Source organism: Pelobates fuscus, chromosome 2 (genome assembly GCF_036172605.1).
Source record: "Pelobates fuscus isolate aPelFus1 chromosome 2, aPelFus1.pri, whole genome shotgun sequence".
NCBI classification, from domain to species: domain Eukaryota; kingdom Metazoa; phylum Chordata; class Amphibia; order Anura; family Pelobatidae; genus Pelobates; species Pelobates fuscus.
Window position 1 is genome coordinate 18,045,347 of NC_086318.1, and position 17,732 is coordinate 18,063,078.

The 17,732-nt window shown below is 41.5% G+C and overlaps 9 non-coding genes across 9 annotated transcripts; all 9 read left to right on the top strand.

Moving 5' to 3' along the window:
• Nucleotides 1-1,411: 1,411 nt before the first annotated feature.
• Nucleotides 1,412-1,485, top strand: TRNAN-GUU (transfer RNA asparagine (anticodon GUU)). Its single transcript has one exon. It is a non-coding gene; the product is annotated as a tRNA-Asn (tRNA).
• Nucleotides 1,486-2,949: 1,464 nt separating this feature from the next.
• TRNAN-GUU (transfer RNA asparagine (anticodon GUU)) lies at nt 2,950-3,023 on the top strand. Its single transcript has one exon. It is a non-coding gene; the product is annotated as a tRNA-Asn (tRNA).
• Nucleotides 3,024-4,493: 1,470 nt separating this feature from the next.
• Nucleotides 4,494-4,567, top strand: TRNAN-GUU (transfer RNA asparagine (anticodon GUU)). The gene has a single exon. It is a non-coding gene; the product is annotated as a tRNA-Asn (tRNA).
• Nucleotides 4,568-6,037: 1,470 nt separating this feature from the next.
• On the top strand, nt 6,038-6,111 carry TRNAN-GUU (transfer RNA asparagine (anticodon GUU)). The gene has a single exon. It is a non-coding gene; the product is annotated as a tRNA-Asn (tRNA).
• Nucleotides 6,112-7,581: 1,470 nt separating this feature from the next.
• On the top strand, nt 7,582-7,655 carry TRNAN-GUU (transfer RNA asparagine (anticodon GUU)). The gene has a single exon. It is a non-coding gene; the product is annotated as a tRNA-Asn (tRNA).
• Nucleotides 7,656-9,125: 1,470 nt separating this feature from the next.
• On the top strand, nt 9,126-9,199 carry TRNAN-GUU (transfer RNA asparagine (anticodon GUU)). Its single transcript has one exon. It is a non-coding gene; the product is annotated as a tRNA-Asn (tRNA).
• Nucleotides 9,200-10,669: 1,470 nt separating this feature from the next.
• TRNAN-GUU (transfer RNA asparagine (anticodon GUU)) lies at nt 10,670-10,743 on the top strand. The gene has a single exon. It is a non-coding gene; the product is annotated as a tRNA-Asn (tRNA).
• Nucleotides 10,744-12,213: 1,470 nt separating this feature from the next.
• On the top strand, nt 12,214-12,287 carry TRNAN-GUU (transfer RNA asparagine (anticodon GUU)). Its single transcript has one exon. It is a non-coding gene; the product is annotated as a tRNA-Asn (tRNA).
• Nucleotides 12,288-15,301: 3,014 nt separating this feature from the next.
• TRNAN-GUU (transfer RNA asparagine (anticodon GUU)) lies at nt 15,302-15,375 on the top strand. The gene has a single exon. It is a non-coding gene; the product is annotated as a tRNA-Asn (tRNA).
• The last annotated feature ends 2,357 nt before the right edge of the window (nt 15,376-17,732 follow it).

Sequence of the window (17,732 nt, forward strand, 5' to 3'; positions counted from 1 at the left end):
ACCTTTCAAACGCAAAGACGGTGACTGCAAATTGATTAACATAGGTGGAGACCCTTCACAAAACCATGTTTAAAAGGAAGGGTGACGTCATATCTATGACGGTGCTTTCCAATTGAAACTTCATCAAAAGCACGTAAAACATCATCAGAAGTGAACAGGAAGTTCATTCTTCATTCCGTTGTCAACCGATTGGCCAGAAAATTGGGCTCGATCAAAGGGAACCTGAACAGGGGACTGCTCCTATCCATCGTCATTCATTGGGAAAGTGTCTGCAATTTCAAACACATTGCATTTCTCATATCAGCATGTGATGAGCGCCCGAAGCGTGCTGTTGAAACCCCACTCCGGGACCATTCCTTTTTCAATGCAGGAGGGGCAAAGCATTTGCTAACCAATAAGCAAAAAAATATGAAAATCCTCATCTTTCCCACAAAAACATCAAAAACAACAGCAAAAACATTGAAGGCGGCTGGCTGCAAACGGAATAGAGAAATATCATACAAGCATGTTAAAATTGGAAGACAATTTTTTAAGGAAAGTGTTTTGAAACTTGAAGACACGCACGGACGTGCCAGATGATCAGAAAGTGCCATTTCACTCGGAGTTAACAGTCCAAATACAAGCAATCGACTTTAATGCCTCACTGCATCAAGCTTAGCAACGTTTGATGGGCACGGAAAGTTTGGTGATCAACTCCACTCTGGGATGATTCATTTTTAACATGGAATGGGCAAAGCATGCGCTAACCAAACAGAAAAAAAAGGAAAGAAAAACAGCAGCAAAGAGTAAAATTAGCTTTAATGTTTCTGCAACAACACATTACATTCAAACGGAGGCTACAGATTGTATAGAAGAAAACAAATAACAACCCCAAAGACATTCATTAAACATGTTAAGTGAGGACGTAAAGGAGATCTCTATAGAAATGTTTGGAAATCTGTTACGTCACACAGACATGTTGACAGAGTGGTCAGAAAGTGCAATTTTTCTTGAAATTAACAGGCAAGCTATCATCGATTGACTTAAAACCAATAAAACCTCAGATGTGGATGGTAACATAACGAAAGCAGTGAAAACCCATGGAAAAGTGAATTTCTCTTAAGGTTTGGGGATTTGATTGCCAACGGAATTACAAATTTGAACAAAAACAAATTGCTTAGCAGAGGATGGTTTCGATCCATCGACCTCTGGGTTATGGGCCCAGCACGCTTCCGCTGCGCCACTCTGCTGCTGTCACACCTTTCTCTGTGCATTTTGAAAGGGAGAAGCTGGCTCCACCTACATTTGCATGCAGATAAAGAACTATAGCTGCATTTGAAAGCAGAGGATGCCGTAACCTCTGAAAAAGCATTTAGACATTGTGAGAGCAAAATCTTGTTAGTCCACGTAGCTCTCTCATCTCACGTGCTTAGTCTCTGTGGCGCAATTGGTTAGCGCGTTCGGCTGTTAACCGAAAGGTTGGTGGTTCAAGCCCACCCAGGGACGTTTTGAGACACTTGAGTTTTTTTAACCGAGAAGCAAAAAAGGAGCACAAAAAAACCTTTCAAACGCAAATACGGTGACTGCAAATTGATTAACATAGGTGGAGACCCTTCACAAAACCATGTTTAAAAGGAAGGGTGACGTCATATCTATGACGGTGCTTTCCAATTGAAACTTCATCAAAAGCACGTAAAACATCATCAGAAGTGAACAGGAAGTTCATTCTTCATTCCGTTGTCAACCGATTGGCCAGAAAATTGGGCTCGATCAAAGGGAACCTGAACAGGGGACTGCTCCTATCCATCGTCATTCATTGGGAAAGTGTCTGCAATTTCAAACACATTGCATTTCTCATATCAGCATGTGATGAGCGCCCGAAGCGTGCTGTTGAAACCCCACTCCGGGACCATTCCTTTTTCAATGCAGGAGGGGCAAAGCATTTGCTAACCAATAAGCAAAAAAATATGAAAATCCTCATCTTTCCCACAAAAACATCAAAAACAACAGCAAAAACATTGAAGACGGCTGGCTGCAAACGGAATAGAGAAATATCATACAAGCATGTTAAAATTGGAAGACAATTTTTTAAGGAAAGTGTTTTGAAACTTGAAGACACGCACGGACGTGCCAGATGATCAGAAAGTGCCATTTCACTCGGAGTTAACAGTCCAAATACAAGCAATCGACTTTAATGCCTCACTGCATCAAGCTTAGCAACGTTTGATGGGCACGGAAAGTTTGGTGATCAACTCCACTCTGGGATGATTCATTTTTAACATGGAATGGGCAAAGCATGCGCTAACCAAACAGAAAAAAAAGGAAAGAAAAACAGCAGCAAAGAGTAAAATTAGCTTTAATGTTTCTGCAACAACACATTACATTCAAACGGAGGCTACAGATTGTATAGAAGAAAACAAATAACAACCCCAAAGACATTCATTAAACATGTTAAGTGAGGACGTAAAGGAGATCTCTATAGAAATGTTTGGAAATCTGTTACGTCACACAGACATGTTGACAGAGTGGTCAGAAAGTGCAATTTTTCTTGAAATTAACAGGCAAGCTATCATCGATTGACTTAAAACCAATAAAACCTCAGATGTGGATGGTAACATAACGAAAGCAGTGAAAACCCATGGAAAAGTGAATTTCTCTTAAGGTTTGGGGATTTGATTGCCAACGGAATTACAAATTTGAACAAAAACAAATTGCTTAGCAGAGGATGGTTTCGATCCATCGACCTCTGGGTTATGGGCCCAGCACGCTTCCGCTGCGCCACTCTGCTGCTGTCACACCTTTCTCTGTGCATTTTGAAAGGGAGAAGCTGGCTCCACCTACATTTGCATGCAGATAAAGAACCATAGCTGCATTTGAAAGCAGAGGATGCCGTAACCTCTGAAAAAGCATTTAGACATTGTGAGAGCAAAATCTTGTTAGTCCACGTAGCTCTCTTGCCTCACGTGCTTAGTCTCTGTGGCGCAATTGGTTAGCGCGTTCGGCTGTTAACCGAAAGGTTGGTGGTTCAAGCCCACCCAGGGACGTTTTGAGACACTTGAGTTTTTTTAACCGAGAAGCAAAAAAGGAGCACAAAATAGTTACCTTTCAAACGCAAAGACGGTGACTGCAAATTGATTAACATAGGTGGAGACCCTTCACAAAACCATGTTTAAAAGGAAGGGTGACGTCATATCTATGAAGGTGCTTTCCAATTGAAACTTCATCAAAAGCACGTAAAACATCATCAGAAGTGAACAGGAAGTTCATTCTTCATTCCGTTGTCAACCGATTGGCCAGAAAATTGGGCTCGATCAAAGGGAACCTGAACAGGGGACTGCTCCTATCCATCATCATTCATTGGGAAAGTGTCTGCAATTTCAAACACATTGCATTTCTCATATCAGCATGTGATGAGCGCCCGAAGCGTGCTGTTGAAACCCCACTCCGGGACCATTCCTTTTTCAATGCAGGAGGGGCAAAGCATTTGCTAACCAATAAGCAAAAAAATATGAAAATCCTCATCTTTCCCACAAAAACATCAAAAACAACAGCAAAAACATTGAAGACGGCTGGCTGCAAACGGAATAGAGAAATATCATACAAGTATGTTAAAAGCGTTGGAAGACAATTTTTTAAGGAAAGTGTTTTGAAACTTGAAGACACGCACGGACGTGCCAGATGATCAGAAAGTGCCATTTCACTCGGAGTTAACAGTCCAAATACAAGCAATCGACTTTAATGCCTCACTGCATCAAGCTTAGCAACGTTTGATGGGCACGGAAAGTTTGGTGATCAACTCCACTCTGGGATGATTCATTTTTAACATGGAATGGGCAAAGCATGCGCTAACCAAACAGAAAAAAAAGGAAAGAAAAACAGCAGCAAAGAGTAAAATTAGCTTTAATGTTTCTGCAACAACACATTACATTCAAACGGAGGCTACAGATTGTATAGAAGAAAACAAATAACAACCCCAAAGACATTCATTAAACATGTTAAGTGAGGACGTAAAGGAGATCTCTATAGAAATGTTTGGAAATCTGTTACGTCACACAGACATGTTGACAGAGTGGTCAGAAAGTGCAATTTTTCTTGAAATTAACAGGCAAGCTATCATCGATTGACTTAAAACCAATAAAACCTCAGATGTGGATGGTAACATAACGAAAGCAGTGAAAACCCATGGAAAAGTGAATTTCTCTTAAGGTTTGGGGATTTGATTGCCAACGGAATTACAAATTTGAACAAAAACAAATTGCTTAGCAGAGGATGGTTTCGATCCATCGACCTCTGGGTTATGGGCCCAGCACGCTTCCGCTGCGCCACTCTGCTGCTGTCACACCTTTCTCTGTGCATTTTGAAAGGGAGAAGCTGGCTCCACCTACATTTGCATGCAGATAAAGAACCATAGCTGCATTTGAAAGCAGAGGATGCCGTAACCTCTGAAAAAGCATTTAGACATTGTGAGAGCAAAATCTTGTTAGTCCACGTAGCTCTCTCGCCTCACATGCTTAGTCTCTGTGGCGCAATTGGTTAGCGCGTTCGGCTGTTAACCGAAAGGTTGGTGGTTCAAGCCCACCCAGGGACGTTTTGAGACACTTGAGTTTTTTTAACCGAGAAGCAAAAAAGGAGCACAAAATAGTTACCTTTCAAACGCAAAGACGGTGACTGCAAATTGATTAACATAGGTGGAGACCCTTCACAAAACCATGTTTAAAAGGAAGGGTGACGTCATATCTATGACGGTGCTTTCCAATTGAAACTTCATCAAAAGCACGTAAAACATCATCAGAAGTGAACAGGAAGTTCATTCTTCATTCCGTTGTCAACCGATTGGCCAGAAAATTGGGCTCGATCAAAGGGAACCTGAACAGGGGACTGCTCCTATCCATCATCATTCATTGGGAAAGTGTCTGCAATTTCAAACACATTGCATTTCTCATATCAGCATGTGATGAGCGCCCGAAGCGTGCTGTTGAAACCCCACTCCGGGACCATTCCTTTTTCAATGCAGGAGGGGCAAAGCATTTGCTAACCAATAAGCAAAAAAATATGAAAATCCTCATCTTTCCCACAAAAACATCAAAAACAACAGCAAAAACATTGAAGACGGCTGGCTGCAAACGGAATAGAGAAATATCATACAAGTATGTTAAAAGCGTTGGAAGACAATTTTTTAAGGAAAGTGTTTTGAAACTTGAAGACACGCACGGACGTGCCAGATGATCAGAAAGTGCCATTTCACTCGGAGTTAACAGTCCAAATACAAGCAATCGACTTTAATGCCTCACTGCATCAAGCTTAGCAACGTTTGATGGGCACGGAAAGTTTGGTGATCAACTCCACTCTGGGATGATTCATTTTTAACATGGAATGGGCAAAGCATGCGCTAACCAAACAGAAAAAAAAGGAAAGAAAAACAGCAGCAAAGAGTAAAATTAGCTTTAATGTTTCTGCAACAACACATTACATTCAAACGGAGGCTACAGATTGTATAGAAGAAAACAAATAACAACCCCAAAGACATTCATTAAACATGTTAAGTGAGGACGTAAAGGAGATCTCTATAGAAATGTTTGGAAATCTGTTACGTCACACAGACATGTTGACAGAGTGGTCAGAAAGTGCAATTTTTCTTGAAATTAACAGGCAAGCTATCATCGATTGACTTAAAACCAATAAAACCTCAGATGTGGATGGTAACATAACGAAAGCAGTGAAAACCCATGGAAAAGTGAATTTCTCTTAAGGTTTGGGGATTTGATTGCCAACGGAATTACAAATTTGAACAAAAACAAATTGCTTAGCAGAGGATGGTTTCGATCCATCGACCTCTGGGTTATGGGCCCAGCACGCTTCCGCTGCGCCACTCTGCTGCTGTCACACCTTTCTCTGTGCATTTTGAAAGGGAGAAGCTGGCTCCACCTACATTTGCATGCAGATAAAGAACCATAGCTGCATTTGAAAGCAGAGGATGCCGTAACCTCTGAAAAAGCATTTAGACATTGTGAGAGCAAAATCTTGTTAGTCCACGTAGCTCTCTCGCCTCACGTGCTTAGTCTCTGTGGCGCAATTGGTTAGCGCGTTCGGCTGTTAACCGAAAGGTTGGTGGTTCAAGCCCACCCAGGGACGTTTTGAGACACTTGAGTTTTTTTAACCGAGAAGCAAAAAAGGAGCACAAAATAGTTACCTTTCAAACGCAAAGACGGTGACTGCAAATTGATTAACATAGGTGGAGACCCTTCACAAAACCATGTTTAAAAGGAAGGGTGACGTCATATCTATGACGGTGCTTTCCAATTGAAACTTCATCAAAAGCACGTAAAACATCATCAGAAGTGAACAGGAAGTTCATTCTTCATTCCGTTGTCAACCGATTGGCCAGAAAATTGGGCTCGATCAAAGGGAACCTGAACAGGGGACTGCTCCTATCCATCGTCATTCATTGGGAAAGTGTCTGCAATTTCAAACACATTGCATTTCTCATATCAGCATGTGATGAGCGCCCGAAGCGTGCTGTTGAAACCCCACTCCGGGACCATTCCTTTTTCAATGCAGGAGGGGCAAAGCATTTGCTAACCAATAAGCAAAAAAATATGAAAATCCTCATCTTTCCCACAAAAACATCAAAAACAACAGCAAAAACATTGAAGACGGCTGGCTGCAAACGGAATAGAGAAATATCATACAAGTATGTTAAAAGCGTTGGAAGACAATTTTTTAAGGAAAGTGTTTTGAAACTTGAAGACACGCACGGACGTGCCAGATGATCAGAAAGTGCCATTTCACTCGGAGTTAACAGTCCAAATACAAGCAATCGACTTTAATGCCTCACTGCATCAAGCTTAGCAACGTTTGATGGGCACGGAAAGTTTGGTGATCAATTCCACTCTGGGATGATTCATTTTTAACATGGAATGGGCAAAGCATGCGCTAACCAAACAGAAAAAAAAGGAAAGAAAAACAGCAGCAAAGAGTAAAATTAGCTTTAATGTTTCTGCAACAACACATTACATTCAAACGGAGGCTACAGATTGTATAGAAGAAAACAAATAACAACCCCAAAGACATTCATTAAACATGTTAAGTGAGGACGTAAAGGAGATCTCTATAGAAATGTTTGGAAATCTGTTACGTCACACAGACATGTTGACAGAGTGGTCAGAAAGTGCAATTTTTCTTGAAATTAACAGGCAAGCTATCATCGATTGACTTAAAACCAATAAAACCTCAGATGTGGATGGTAACATAACGAAAGCAGTGAAAACCCATGGAAAAGTGAATTTCTCTTAAGGTTTGGGGATTTGATTGCCAACGGAATTACAAATTTGAACAAAAACAAATTGCTTAGCAGAGGATGGTTTCGATCCATCGACCTCTGGGTTATGGGCCCAGCACGCTTCCGCTGCGCCACTCTGCTGCTGTCACACCTTTCTCTGTGCATTTTGAAAGGGAGAAGCTGGCTCCACCTACATTTGCATGCAGATAAAGAACCATAGCTGCATTTGAAAGCAGAGGATGCCGTAACCTCTGAAAAAGCATTTAGACATTGTGAGAGCAAAATCTTGTTAGTCCACGTAGCTCTCTCGCCTCACGTGCTTAGTCTCTGTGGCGCAATTGGTTAGCGCGTTCGGCTGTTAACCGAAAGGTTGGTGGTTCAAGCCCACCCAGGGACGTTTTGAGACACTTGAGTTTTTTTAACCGAGAAGCAAAAAAGGAGCACAAAATAGTTACCTTTCAAACGCAAAGACGGTGACTGCAAATTGATTAACATAGGTGGAGACCCTTCACAAAACCATGTTTAAAAGGAAGGGTGACGTCATATCTATGAAGGTGCTTTCCAATTGAAACTTCATCAAAAGCACGTAAAACATCATCAGAAGTGAACAGGAAGTTCATTCTTCATTCCGTTGTCAACCGATTGGCCAGAAAATTGGGCTCGATCAAAGGGAACCTGAACAGGGGACTGCTCCTATCCATCATCATTCATTGGGAAAGTGTCTGCAATTTCAAACACATTGCATTTCTCATATCAGCATGTGATGAGCGCCCGAAGCGTGCTGTTGAAACCCCACTCCGGGACCATTCCTTTTTCAATGCAGGAGGGGCAAAGCATTTGCTAACCAATAAGCAAAAAAATATGAAAATCCTCATCTTTCCCACAAAAACATCAAAAACAACAGCAAAAACATTGAAGACGGCTGGCTGCAAACGGAATAGAGAAATATCATACAAGTATGTTAAAAGCGTTGGAAGACAATTTTTTAAGGAAAGTGTTTTGAAACTTGAAGACACGCACGGACGTGCCAGATGATCAGAAAGTGCCATTTCACTCGGAGTTAACAGTCCAAATACAAGCAATCGACTTTAATGCCTCACTGCATCAAGCTTAGCAACGTTTGATGGGCACGGAAAGTTTGGTGATCAACTCCACTCTGGGATGATTCATTTTTAACATGGAATGGGCAAAGCATGCGCTAACCAAACAGAAAAAAAAGGAAAGAAAAACAGCAGCAAAGAGTAAAATTAGCTTTAATGTTTCTGCAACAACACATTACATTCAAACGGAGGCTACAGATTGTATAGAAGAAAACAAATAACAACCCCAAAGACATTCATTAAACATGTTAAGTGAGGACGTAAAGGAGATCTCTATAGAAATGTTTGGAAATCTGTTACGTCACACAGACATGTTGACAGAGTGGTCAGAAAGTGCAATTTTTCTTGAAATTAACAGGCAAGCTATCATCGATTGACTTAAAACCAATAAAACCTCAGATGTGGATGGTAACATAACGAAAGCAGTGAAAACCCATGGAAAAGTGAATTTCTCTTAAGGTTTGGGGATTTGATTGCCAACGGAATTACAAATTTGAACAAAAACAAATTGCTTAGCAGAGGATGGTTTCGATCCATCGACCTCTGGGTTATGGGCCCAGCACGCTTCCGCTGCGCCACTCTGCTGCTGTCACACCTTTCTCTGTGCATTTTGAAAGGGAGAAGCTGGCTCCACCTACATTTGCATGCAGATAAAGAACCATAGCTGCATTTGAAAGCAGAGGATGCCGTAACCTCTGAAAAAGCATTTAGACATTGTGAGAGCAAAATCTTGTTAGTCCACGTAGCTCTCTCGCCTCACATGCTTAGTCTCTGTGGCGCAATTGGTTAGCGCGTTCGGCTGTTAACCGAAAGGTTGGTGGTTCAAGCCCACCCAGGGACGTTTTGAGACACTTGAGTTTTTTTAACCGAGAAGCAAAAAAGGAGCACAAAATAGTTACCTTTCAAACGCAAAGACGGTGACTGCAAATTGATTAACATAGGTGGAGACCCTTCACAAAACCATGTTTAAAAGGAAGGGTGACGTCATATCTATGACGGTGCTTTCCAATTGAAACTTCATCAAAAGCACGTAAAACATCATCAGAAGTGAACAGGAAGTTCATTCTTCATTCCGTTGTCAACCGATTGGCCAGAAAATTGGGCTCGATCAAAGGGAACCTGAACAGGGGACTGCTCCTATCCATCATCATTCATTGGGAAAGTGTCTGCAATTTCAAACACATTGCATTTCTCATATCAGCATGTGATGAGCGCCCGAAGCGTGCTGTTGAAACCCCACTCCGGGACCATTCCTTTTTCAATGCAGGAGGGGCAAAGCATTTGCTAACCAATAAGCAAAAAAATATGAAAATCCTCATCTTTCCCACAAAAACATCAAAAACAACAGCAAAAACATTGAAGACGGCTGGCTGCAAACGGAATAGAGAAATATCATACAAGTATGTTAAAAGCGTTGGAAGACAATTTTTTAAGGAAAGTGTTTTGAAACTTGAAGACACGCACGGACGTGCCAGATGATCAGAAAGTGCCATTTCACTCGGAGTTAACAGTCCAAATACAAGCAATCGACTTTAATGCCTCACTGCATCAAGCTTAGCAACGTTTGATGGGCACGGAAAGTTTGGTGATCAACTCCACTCTGGGATGATTCATTTTTAACATGGAATGGGCAAAGCATGCGCTAACCAAACAGAAAAAAAAGGAAAGAAAAACAGCAGCAAAGAGTAAAATTAGCTTTAATGTTTCTGCAACAACACATTACATTCAAACGGAGGCTACAGATTGTATAGAAGAAAACAAATAACAACCCCAAAGACATTCATTAAACATGTTAAGTGAGGACGTAAAGGAGATCTCTATAGAAATGTTTGGAAATCTGTTACGTCACACAGACATGTTGACAGAGTGGTCAGAAAGTGCAATTTTTCTTGAAATTAACAGGCAAGCTATCATCGATTGACTTAAAACCAATAAAACCTCAGATGTGGATGGTAACATAACGAAAGCAGTGAAAACCCATGGAAAAGTGAATTTCTCTTAAGGTTTGGGGATTTGATTGCCAACGGAATTACAAATTTGAACAAAAACAAATTGCTTAGCAGAGGATGGTTTCGATCCATCGACCTCTGGGTTATGGGCCCAGCACGCTTCCGCTGCGCCACTCTGCTGCTGTCACACCTTTCTCTGTGCATTTTGAAAGGGAGAAGCTGGCTCCACCTACATTTGCATGCAGATAAAGAACCATAGCTGCATTTGAAAGCAGAGGATGCCGTAACCTCTGAAAAAGCATTTAGACATTGTGAGAGCAAAATCTTGTTAGTCCACGTAGCTCTCTCGCCTCACGTGCTTAGTCTCTGTGGCGCAATTGGTTAGCGCGTTCGGCTGTTAACCGAAAGGTTGGTGGTTCAAGCCCACCCAGGGACGTTTTGAGACACTTGAGTTTTTTTAACCGAGAAGCAAAAAAGGAGCACAAAATAGTTACCTTTCAAACGCAAAGACGGTGACTGCAAATTGATTAACATAGGTGGAGACCCTTCACAAAACCATGTTTAAAAGGAAGGGTGACGTCATATCTATGACGGTGCTTTCCAATTGAAACTTCATCAAAAGCACGTAAAACATCATCAGAAGTGAACAGGAAGTTCATTCTTCATTCCGTTGTCAACCGATTGGCCAGAAAATTGGGCTCGATCAAAGGGAACCTGAACAGGGGACTGCTCCTATCCATCGTCATTCATTGGGAAAGTGTCTGCAATTTCAAACACATTGCATTTCTCATATCAGCATGTGATGAGCGCCCGAAGCGTGCTGTTGAAACCCCACTCCGGGACCATTCCTTTTTCAATGCAGGAGGGGCAAAGCATTTGCTAACCAATAAGCAAAAAAATATGAAAATCCTCATCTTTCCCACAAAAACATCAAAAACAACAGCAAAAACATTGAAGACGGCTGGCTGCAAACGGAATAGAGAAATATCATACAAGTATGTTAAAAGCGTTGGAAGACAATTTTTTAAGGAAAGTGTTTTGAAACTTGAAGACACGCACGGACGTGCCAGATGATCAGAAAGTGCCATTTCACTCGGAGTTAACAGTCCAAATACAAGCAATCGACTTTAATGCCTCACTGCATCAAGCTTAGCAACGTTTGATGGGCACGGAAAGTTTGGTGATCAATTCCACTCTGGGATGATTCATTTTTAACATGGAATGGGCAAAGCATGCGCTAACCAAACAGAAAAAAAAGGAAAGAAAAACAGCAGCAAAGAGTAAAATTAGCTTTAATGTTTCTGCAACAACACATTACATTCAAACGGAGGCTACAGATTGTATAGAAGAAAACAAATAACAACCCCAAAGACATTCATTAAACATGTTAAGTGAGGACGTAAAGGAGATCTCTATAGAAATGTTTGGAAATCTGTTACGTCACACAGACATGTTGACAGAGTGGTCAGAAAGTGCAATTTTTCTTGAAATTAACAGGCAAGCTATCATCGATTGACTTAAAACCAATAAAACCTCAGATGTGGATGGTAACATAACGAAAGCAGTGAAAACCCATGGAAAAGTGAATTTCTCTTAAGGTTTGGGGATTTGATTGCCAACGGAATTACAAATTTGAACAAAAACAAATTGCTTAGCAGAGGATGGTTTCGATCCATCGACCTCTGGGTTATGGGCCCAGCACGCTTCCGCTGCGCCACTCTGCTGCTGTCACACCTTTCTCTGTGCATTTTGAAAGGGAGAAGCTGGCTCCACCTACATTTGCATGCAGATAAAGAACCATAGCTGCATTTGAAAGCAGAGGATGCCGTAACCTCTGAAAAAGCATTTAGACATTGTGAGAGCAAAATCTTGTTAGTCCACGTAGCTCTCTCGCCTCACGTGCTTAGTCTCTGTGGCGCAATTGGTTAGCGCGTTCGGCTGTTAACCGAAAGGTTGGTGGTTCAAGCCCACCCAGGGACGTTTTGAGACACTTGAGTTTTGTTAACCGAGAAGCAAAAAAGGAGCACAAAATAGTTACCTTTCAAACGCAAAGACGGTGACTGCAAATTGATTAACATAGGTGGAGACCCTTCACAAAACCATGTTTAAAAGGAAGGTTGACGTCATATCTATGACGTTGCTTTCCAATTGAAACTTCATCAAAAGCACGTAAAACATCATCAGAAGTGAACAGGAAGTTCATTCTTCATTCCGTTGTCAACCGATTGGCCAGAAAATTGGGCTCGATCAAAGGGAACCTGAACAGGGGACTGCTCCTATCCATCGTCATTCATTGGGAAAGTGTCTGCAATTTCAAACACATTGCATTTCTCATATCAGCATGTGATGAGCGCCCGAAGCGTGCTGTTGAAACCCCACTCCGGGACCATTCCTTTTTCAATGCAGGAGGGGCAAAGCATTTGCTAACCAATAAGCAAAAAAATATGAAAATCCTCATCTTTCCCACAAAAACATCAAAAACAACAGCAAAAACATTGAAGACGGCTGGCTGCAAACGGAATAGAGAAATATCATACAAGCATGTTAAAAGCGTTGGAAGACAATTTTTTAAGGAAAGTGTTTTGAAACTTGAAGACACGCACGGACGTGCCAGATGATCAGAAAGTGCCATTTCACTCGGAGTTAACAGTCCAAATACAAGCAATCGACTTTAATGCCTCACTGCATCAAGCTTAGCAACGTTTGATGGGCACGGAAAGTTTGGTGATCAACTCCACTCTGGGATGATTCATTTTTAACATGGAATGGGCAAAGCATGCGCTAACCAAACAGAAAAAAAAGGAAAGAAAAACAGCAGCAAAGAGTAAAATTAGCTTTAATGTTTCTGCAACAACACATTACATTCAAACGGAGGCTACAGATTGTATAGAAGAAAACAAATAACAACCCCAAAGACATTCATTAAACATGTTAAGTGAGGACGTAAAGGAGATCTCTATAGAAATGTTTGGAAATCTGTTACGTCACACAGACATGTTGACAGAGTGGTCAGAAAGTGCAATTTTTCTTGAAATTAACAGGCAAGCTATCATCGATTGACTTAAAACCAATAAAACCTCAGATGTGGATGGTAACATAACGAAAGCAGTGAAAACCCATGGAAAAGTGAATTTCTCTTAAGGTTTGGGGATTTGATTGCCAACGGAATTACAAATTTGAACAAAAACAAATTGCTTAGCAGAGGATGGTTTCGATCCATCGACCTCTGGGTTATGGGCCCAGAACACTTCCGCTGCGCCACTCTGCTGCTGTCACACCTTTCTCTGTGCATTTTGAAAGGGAGAAGCTGGCTCCACCTACATTTGCATGCAGATAAAGAACCATAGCTGCATTTGAAAGCAGAGGATGCCGTAACCTCTGAAAAAGCATTTAGACATTGTGAGAGCAAAATCTTGTTAGTCCACGTAGCTCTCTCGCCTCACGTGCGTAGTCTCTGTGGTGCAATTGGTTAGCGCGTTCGGCTGTTAACTGAAAGGTTGGTGGTTCAAGCCCACCCAGGGACGTTTTGAGACACTTGAGTTTTTTTAACCGAGAAGCAAAAAAGGAGCACAAAATAGTTACCTTTCAAACGCAAATACGGTGACTGCAAATTGATTAACATAGGTGGAGACCCTTCACAAAACAATGTTTAAAAGGAAGGGTGACGTCATATCTATGAAGGTGCTTTCCAATTGAAACTTCATCAAAAGCACGTAAAACATCATCAGAAGTGAACAGGAAGTTCATTCTTCATTCCGTTGTCAACCGATTGGCCAGAAAATTGGGCTCGATCAAAGGGAACCTGAACAGGGGACTGCTCCTATCCATCGTCATTCATTGGGAAAGTGTCTGCAATTTCAAACACATTGCATTTCTCATATCAGCATGTGATGAGCGCCCGAAGCGTGCTGTTGAAACCCCACTCCGGGACCATTCCTTTTTCAATGCAGGAGGGGCAAAGCATTTGCTAACCAATAAGCAAAAAAATATGAAAATCCTCATCTTTCCCACAAAAACATCAAAAACAACAGCAAAAACATTGAAGACGGCTGGCTGCAAACGGAATAGAGAAATATCATACAAGCATGTTAAAAGCGTTGGAAGACAATTTTTTAAGGAAAGTGTTTTGAAACTTGAAGACACGCACGGACGTGCCAGATGATCAGAAAGTGCCATTTCACTCGGAGTTAACAGTCCAAATACAAGCAATCGACTTTAATGCCTCACTGCATCAAGCTTAGCAACGTTTGATGGGCACGGAAAGTTTGGTGATCAACTCCACTCTGGGATGATTCATTTTTAACATGGAATGGGCAAAGCATGCGCTAACCAAACAGAAAAAAAAGGAAAGAAAAACAGCAGCAAAGAGTAAAATTAGCTTTAATGTTTCTGCAACAACACATTACATTCAAACGGAGGCTACAGATTGTATAGAAGAAAACAAATAACAACCCCAAAGACATTCATTAAACATGTTAAGTGAGGACGTAAAGGAGATCTCTATAGAAATGTTTGGAAATCTGTTACGTCACACAGACATGTTGACAGAGTGGTCAGAAAGTGCAATTTTTCTTGAAATTAACAGGCAAGCTATCATCGATTGACTTAAAACCAATAAAACCTCAGATGTGGATGGTAACATAACGAAAGCAGTGAAAACCCATGGAAAAGTGAATTTCTCTTAAGGTTTGGGGATTTGATTGCCAACGGAATTACAAATTTGAACAAAAACAAATTGCTTAGCAGAGGATGGTTTCGATCCATCGACCTCTGGGTTATGGGCCCAGCACGCTTCCGCTGCGCCACTCTGCTGCTGTCACACCTTTCTCTGTGCATTTTGAAAGGGAGAAGCTGGCTCCACCTACATTTGCATGCAGATAAAGAACCATAGCTGCATTTGAAAGCAGAGGATGCCGTAACCTCTGAAAAAGCATTTAGACATTGTGAGAGCAAAATCTTGTTAGTCCACGTAGCTCTCTCGCCTCACGTGCTTAGTCTCTGTGGCGCAATTGGTTAGCGCGTTCGGCTGTTAACCGAAAGGTTGGTGGTTCAAGCCCACCCAGGGACGTTTTGAGACACTTGAGTTTTTTTAACCGAGAAGCAAAAAAGGAGCACAAAATAGTTACCTTTCAAACGCAAATACGGTGACTGCAAATTGATTAACATAGGTGGAGACCCTTCACAAAACCATGTTTAAAAGGAAGGGTGACGTCATATCTATGACGGTGCTTTCCAATTGAAACTTCATCAAAAGCACGTAAAACATCATCAGAAGTGAACAGGAAGTTCATTCTTCATTCCGTTGTCAACCGATTGGCCAGAAAATTGGGCTCGATCAAAGGGAACCTGAACAGGGGACTGCTCCTATCCATCGTCATTCATTGGGAAAGTGTCTGCAATTTCAAACACATTGCATTTCTCATATCAGCATGTGATGAGCGCCCGAAGCGTGCTGTTGAAACCCCACTCCGGGACCATTCCTTTTTCAATGCAGGAGGGGCAAAGCATTTGCTAACCAATAAGCAAAAAAATATGAAAATCCTCATCTTTCCCACAAAAACATCAAAAACAACAGCAAAAACATTGAAGACGGCTGGCTGCAAACGGAATAGAGAAATATCATACAAGCATGTTAAAAGCGTTGGAAGACAATTTTTTAAGGAAAGTGTTTTGAAACTTGAAGACACGCACGGACGTGCCAGATGATCAGAAAGTGCCATTTCACTCGGAGTTAACAGTCCAAATACAAGCAATCGACTTTAATGCCTCACTGCATCAAGCTTAGCAACGTTTGATGGGCACGGAAAGTTTGGTGATCAACTCCACTCTGGGATGATTCATTTTTAACATGGAATGGGCAAAGCATGCGCTAACCAAACAGAAAAAAAAGGAAAGAAAAACAGCAGCAAAGAGTAAAATTAGCTTTAATGTTTCTGCAACAACACATTACATTCAAACGGAGGCTACAGATTGTATAGAAGAAAACAAATAACAACCCCAAAGACATTCATTAAACATGTTAAGTGAGGACGTAAAGGAGATCTCTATAGAAATGTTTGGAAATCTGTTACGTCACACAGACATGTTGACAGAGTGGTCAGAAAGTGCAATTTTTCTTGAAATTAACAGGCAAGCTATCATCGATTGACTTAAAACCAATAAAACCTCAGATGTGGATGGTAACATAACGAAAGCAGTGAAAACCCATGGAAAAGTGAATTTCTCTTAAGGTTTGGGGATTTGATTGCCAACGGAATTACAAATTTGAACAAAAACAAATTGCTTAGCAGAGGATGGTTTCGATCCATCGACCTCTGGGTTATGGGCCCAGCACGCTTCCGCTGCGCCACTCTGCTGCTGTCACACCTTTCTCTGTGCATTTTGAAAGGGAGAAGCTGGCTCCACCTACATTTGCATGCAGATAAAGAACCATAGCTGCATTTGAAAGCAGAGGATGCTGTAACCTCTGAAAAAGCATTTAGACATTGTGAGAGCAAAATCTTGTTAGTCCACGTAGCTCTCTCGCCTCACGTGCTTAGTCTCTGTGGCGCAATTGGTTAGCACGTTCGGCTGTTAACCAAAAGGTTGGTGGTTCAAGCCCACCCAGGGACGTTTTGAGACACTTGAGTTTTTTTAACCGAGAAGCAAAAAAGGAGCACAAAATAGTTACCTTTCAAACGCAAATACGGTGACTGCAAATTGATTAACATAGGTGGAGACCCTTCACAAAACCATGTTTAAAAGGAAGGGTGACGTCATATCTATGACGGTGCTTTCCAATTGAAACTTCATCAAAAGCACGTAAAACATCATCAGAAGTGAACAGGAAGTTCATTCTTCATTCCGTTGTCAACCGATTGGCCAGAAAATTGGGCTCGATCAAAGGGAACCTGAACAGGGGACTGCTCCTATCCATCGTCATTCATTGGGAAAGTGTCTGCAATTTCAAACACATTGCATTTCTCATATCAGCATGTGATGAGCGCCCGAAGCGTGCTGTTGAAACCCCACTCCGGGACCATTCCTTTTTCAATGCAGGAGGGGCAAAGCATTTGCTAACCAATAAGCAAAAAAATATGAAAATCCTCATCTTTCCCACAAAAACATCAAAAACAACAGCAAAAACATTGAAGACGGCTGGCTGCAAACGGAATAGAGAAATATCATACAAGCATGTTAAAAGCGTTGGAAGACAATTTTTTAAGGAAAGTGTTTTGAAACTTGAAGACACGCACGGACGTGCCAGATGATCAGAAAGTGCCATTTCACTCGGAGTTAACAGTCCAAATACAAGCAATCGACTTTAATGCCTCACTGCATCAAGCTTAGCAACGTTTGATGGGCACGGAAAGTTTGGTGATCAACTCCACTCTGGGATGATTCATTTTTAACATGGAATGGGCAAAGCATGCGCTAACCAAACAG